Source organism: Peromyscus leucopus, unplaced genomic scaffold (assembly GCF_004664715.2).
Source record: "Peromyscus leucopus breed LL Stock unplaced genomic scaffold, UCI_PerLeu_2.1 scaffold_1307, whole genome shotgun sequence".
NCBI classification, from domain to species: domain Eukaryota; kingdom Metazoa; phylum Chordata; class Mammalia; order Rodentia; family Cricetidae; genus Peromyscus; species Peromyscus leucopus.
Window position 1 is genome coordinate 18,733 of NW_023504454.1, and position 5,112 is coordinate 23,844.

The window sequence follows — 5,112 nt, forward strand, 5'->3', positions numbered from 1 at the left end:
TGGAGCTAGGAAGGTAGAGCAGATAACCCACAGCAGAGTGAGGACCAAGAAGTAGGATCTAATAACAGAAACAGGGCAGGGTGGGATGAGTCAGGCCATGTAGAGCCTTGTGACCCTTAGAAGGACCTGCATTTCTTTGAGAGTGAGACAGGCAGGATTGCAAGACAGAGGTGAGGAGGTTATTTAAACTAATTAACATATTAGACTGTGACTCTGACTTCAAGACTAAGAATATAAAGCATCAGCAGGAGAGTTAGGAAGCTGGAGCACAGACCCAGGATGCTGGAGCACAGACCCAGGATGCTGGCTGGACCAGCGGTCTCCTGGGCACAGTGAGAAGAGTCAGATTACAGATCTGTTTAAAGCCAGGGTCAGGGCTGGGGAGATGGCTCAGTGGATGAAGCACCTGCTATGCAAGCATAAGGACGTTTGTCTGATCACAGCATCCTCCAAATGCATGCTGGGATGGCTACAGGCTTGTCATCTCAGAGCTCAGGAAGAGGAAACAGGGAGTACCCCCAGCTGGATGGCTAGTTAGACTAGCCAAATCCATAAGTTCTCAGATCACACACATGCACATACATGTGAGTCCACATGCACATGAACATGCACACACACACCACACACCTACAGAAAAAATAAAAAGGATGATGTTAGTGGGAATCAAAGAGCAGATTTGAGATTTAGGAGAGCCCTGGAATGAAAGAAGACCCAGTGTTTGCCTGAGAGCCACTTCCTGAAATGAAAAGGCTGTGCCCTGGGCAGGCTACAGGAAGGAGAGGGAGTGCAGAGATCCAGAGCACAAACCTGGGGAGATCCAGGAGCCTTTGCTGAACTGGGACCTGTTGACAAACCTGGGAGGCCCACATTAGTAGATGAGTGAAGCGAGGCTCAGACATGAGTCCTGCACTCAGGAGGCAGGGCCTCTGCAGGCCTGGATGAAGCTCTCAAGTATGACTCCTCCAGCCCAGGCATCTGCAGAGATTTCACAACAGGAAATGAGATGAATAATCTTGAAACTGCACTCTCACAGCTCAGAGGAAGAGCATCTGCACAGGCTCTCTGGCGTCTGGCTTCCTGGAGGAGCCAGAGTCGCTTTCACTTTCAAAGAACACATTTACTAGCTGAGGAGCCTTGGCCTTGGACACACACATCAGTGAGCCTCATAGAAGAGCAGGGTAAGTAGTGGGAAGAACAGAGTCCACCAAATCATTTGAGTTGTGGGAAGGAAGTCCTGGCCTGACTGCACTAAGGCATACTGTGGCAGACATGGGTGACCCGTCCTGAGAGCCAGGGCCCAGGCTCAGCCCTGCTTGGAAAGTCTGCAGGCCAGCTCTGGTGGGAGGGCGGTGGCTGGATTCCCCTGTGTGCTTCATGTGCCTGTTCCTGTCATAGTCTGTCCTGCACCCTCCTCTCTCCTGTCTGGCCTGAAGCTGCAGGAATAAGGGTGATGAATTGAGAGATTAAAAATGGGAAGACTGGGGATGAGAAATAAAGAAGACAAAAGCAATAGCTTGGACCAGTAGGTGTTGCCTAAGCTGATGACTTATGCCATGCAAATTTATTTTTAAAAAATTACAATATCATATAAACTATTTGCAGGGGAAAGTGGACAAGGTCAGGACAGAGCTAAGCCAGACAATGTTGGCAAAAAGAAAACAGGATCCCTCAGACACAGCTGCCTTAGAATGGATAACCACACAGCCCAGGGGGAAGAGTCAGATTCCCAGAAACCACATCCTCTGAGTCATGGGCTCCAGCATCAGGCCATCCTAGCCAGGCTCATTCCTGGACAAGGAAACAGAATGTCATTTTGCTTTCACGGGGCCTCTGAGAAAGTCTTGGGTCTGTCTTGTTCCCACTTGTCCATGTGGCTCTTTGAGTTTCTCTGGGTAATTTGTCCTTTCAGCTTAGTTGGCTCTGAACTGTTCTTCCTGTGTGGTGCTGAAGGACAGACTTCTTAAGATTCCTTCACAGGACATAGTCTGAACTTGAGACTGAGCTCTTGAGTCCCTCTGTACTGCATCTCCCCACCTCCCACTCTGTCACAGTAATGGCTAAAGGCTTGATCTCCTTAGAGTGAGACACCAGAAGAGGAAGAAGCTGAGGAACACAGAATAGTGAGTGGCCTGCACAATCCATCCCTGTCTTCCTATCCTCTCATGCTCCTGTCCCTGGAATCCCAACACCCCTTTCCTGCATCCCCTAACCCTTCTCCCTTGACTAGCATCCTCTAATCCTCCTGCTCCTGCTCCATGTCCTGCATCCTTCCATCTTCTTGCTTTCCCATCCCAACAGTTCCCACCCTCCATTCTCCAGATGCCCACCTTCCCACTCCTCACTCTCCATCACTTTCCATAGCTAAGCCTGAGCCAAGTCTTTGCTGCTGTGGTTCTCCAAAGTTAGAGGCCTGGATCTCCTGTCTGCTGGTGGTGGTGGGAACTGTGCCCTCCTCCAGGAACAGCACTGCTTCTGCACCAACAAATCCAAGCTGTTAGAGAGGTCAAAGACTTAATTAAGGACCAGACAAAGATTCAGTGACAGTCATCTTCCTAAGGATGGGCTTTTGTTCCCTCCCACCCTGGCTTTTCCCCCTTCATCTCTCCATTCCTCCTTATCCTCACACTTCCATTTTTCCTGTCCTTTAAACGTTTTACCCAAGTTCCTCCTGGATCAAATCACTGCCATTATGAGGTCCACATGAGGACAATGCCTACCCTGGCTAGGAGCTTACTGGGTCCCCTGTCTTCAGTCTCATCTTATTAACTATAGCCCCTGTCTATTAACTACATTCAAAGGTTTCTCCAGGAGTGAATGGTGACAATCACACAACCCACCACAAGAGATAAAGTTAAAACTCTTTTCCTGGTACATGAAGTCGACCCACAGCCTACATTCCCTTAAACTTTAGGCAAAGAGCCTAACCCCACCTCCATCATCTCTCTCCCATATGAAACAGACAATGAGAAAATACATCTCCTCTTCTTTTTATCTGTCCCCAGGGTCAGGTATCACCTTAAACCTAAAAGAAGAAAACTTAGACAAGCTGAGAGCCCCCCAACTCAGCATGATGTTCAGCATGCCTGCTTGAAAGGAAAGCCAACGTAGTAACGAGAACATCTGCAAGCACCATTCAGCCTTGAAACTATAGAAAAAACAACCACTGATAAACTTCCCTCCTCAGAGTTCCCTCTTCTGCCCAAGCCCTGCATCTGGGCACACAGTCTCCATCCCCAAGGGAGCCTGGGGTCCTTCAGTTGTTCTGATCAGAAGATAATCTGTCCTTGTAGAGGCCGCTCTGCTCTTCCTTTTATTTCCAACTCTCCTCCATCAGTTCCAATAAAACACCCATTTCCAGAGCAGAAATGGCTGACAGAGACAAGGATCCACTGGCCTCCTGCTTGGAGCAACCACAGAAGGGACACTGGAAGACGTATGGACAAGCTCTGTGCAGTCAGGCATTATTGGAGGGCACTATCAACACAGGAGCAGCTCAGTCCCAGAAGGCAAGTGACAGAGAGGAGGCTCAGCATGAGGGTCAAAAGGGCTTGGACCCCTCCCACCACACCTGGAAACAGATGAACCTGGAGCTACAGCAGCCCTTTTCTCTCTCAAAGAAAGACTTGATACTAAGTAAGTACAGCAAAGACACCCACCACTGCTATGACCCCTTCATTACCACTGAGCCCTTCTGCCAGGGTTTCCTGGGCAGGCTAACCTCCTCTCAAAAGAATTCACAGGACCCAGGAGAGGCTGGAACAGGAAGGCTTGCGAAGAGGCAAGCCACACACATTTTTGTACACCTATGCATTTCAGGCCCTCATGTGCTCCTCAGAGTCCCGGGAATGAGCCCTCAGAAGCTGTAGTGGGGAGAAACAGGCATTCAAAAGGGCTCTGAGGAGGCTGACACAGGGATCCAGACAGCTCCCAAGACAAACATTTGGTGACACTGAAGTTACAAGCCCAGACTTTGTAGCTGAGCAGAGGGAGACTACAGCCCTCCTCAATGTCTTCATCTGGGAAATGGGAAGGTAAACAGCTCTCTCCTTGGACTATGGGAGTAAAGTGGTAATCCACATTGAATAATAAATAATCTAATATCCAGTAAATGTTCAATAATTACAAGCACAAACCCATGTGAATGTTGATGCTGTTATTATTATAGTTTGCAACCCTGTGGGACAGAAGCTTAGAGCCCCATATGAGGGAGCTGAGGCTCAGAGAGGAATAGAAACTCCCATAGGGGACCAGAATATAACCAAGCAGGTGTGTGGACTTCATGGTCCCAGAGCAGGACCATTTCCCAGCAGCACTTGTGACAGTGTCTTTCTCCCCATGAGACTATAGAGAAGGGTATGGTGGTAAGCAGGAAGGACCCCAGCCTTGCTTGCCTGGATCCTACCTCTGCCTCTCTGAAAAACACACAACAACCCTCTCCTTCCCACAGGACATCCTTCATTGCTCAGATTCATAAGCACACCCAACATGAAGTTCCTTGAATGGTCAGATGACTTTGAACTAAAGAAGACACTTGATAAATGGGACCAAGACTCTGGATTTGGAAGCAGAGGTAAGCTGAACTGTGGGCTGTGGATGGGACTTCAAGTCCACATAGATGAGGTTTCTTCACAGGTGAGCCTCCACCCCTATGGGGACCTGGTATAAGGGACTTAAATGGAGGAGCAGAGGAGCCATTGTGGAGTGCTAAGAGTCACAGGCTGGAAATTGATCCCTCTGGGCTCTGCAGTGATGAAGTTGAATTTGACACAAGGAGAAACTGGAACCCATGGGGGTAGGGTCAGCAGTGAGTCCAGCACAACTGGCACCCAGATCTCAGCTCAAAATATGAGTGGGACCTGAGGATCCCAGGGGTCATGAAGGCCTGAAGCTCCAAGATCTGTTCTCTTGAGCTGGACCCTGAGAAGAGGGTAGGCTCCTGCCTCAGCTTCAGCCAGTTTCTTCTACTGATTTCCTTTAATTCAACTTATGCAGGCCACACTATTGCTTCTTCCTCTTCTTAAGCATCAAAGTAGCCACCTCTCTCCAGTGCACAAGGTCTAGAAAGAGAGGTTAACTTGTCCAAGCTCACAGCACATAGAGACAGATGCAGGG

At 49.0% G+C, this 5,112-nt stretch overlaps 1 long non-coding RNA gene across 1 annotated transcript; it reads left to right on the forward strand.

Moving 5' to 3' along the window:
* Positions 1-924: 924 nt before the first annotated feature.
* LOC119087109 lies at positions 925-4,760 on the forward strand. Its single transcript, XR_005090551.1, has 3 exons — positions 925-1,178; positions 3,003-3,633; positions 4,448-4,760. It is a non-coding gene; the product is annotated as an uncharacterized LOC119087109 (long non-coding RNA).
* Positions 4,761-5,112: the final 352 nt, after the last annotated feature.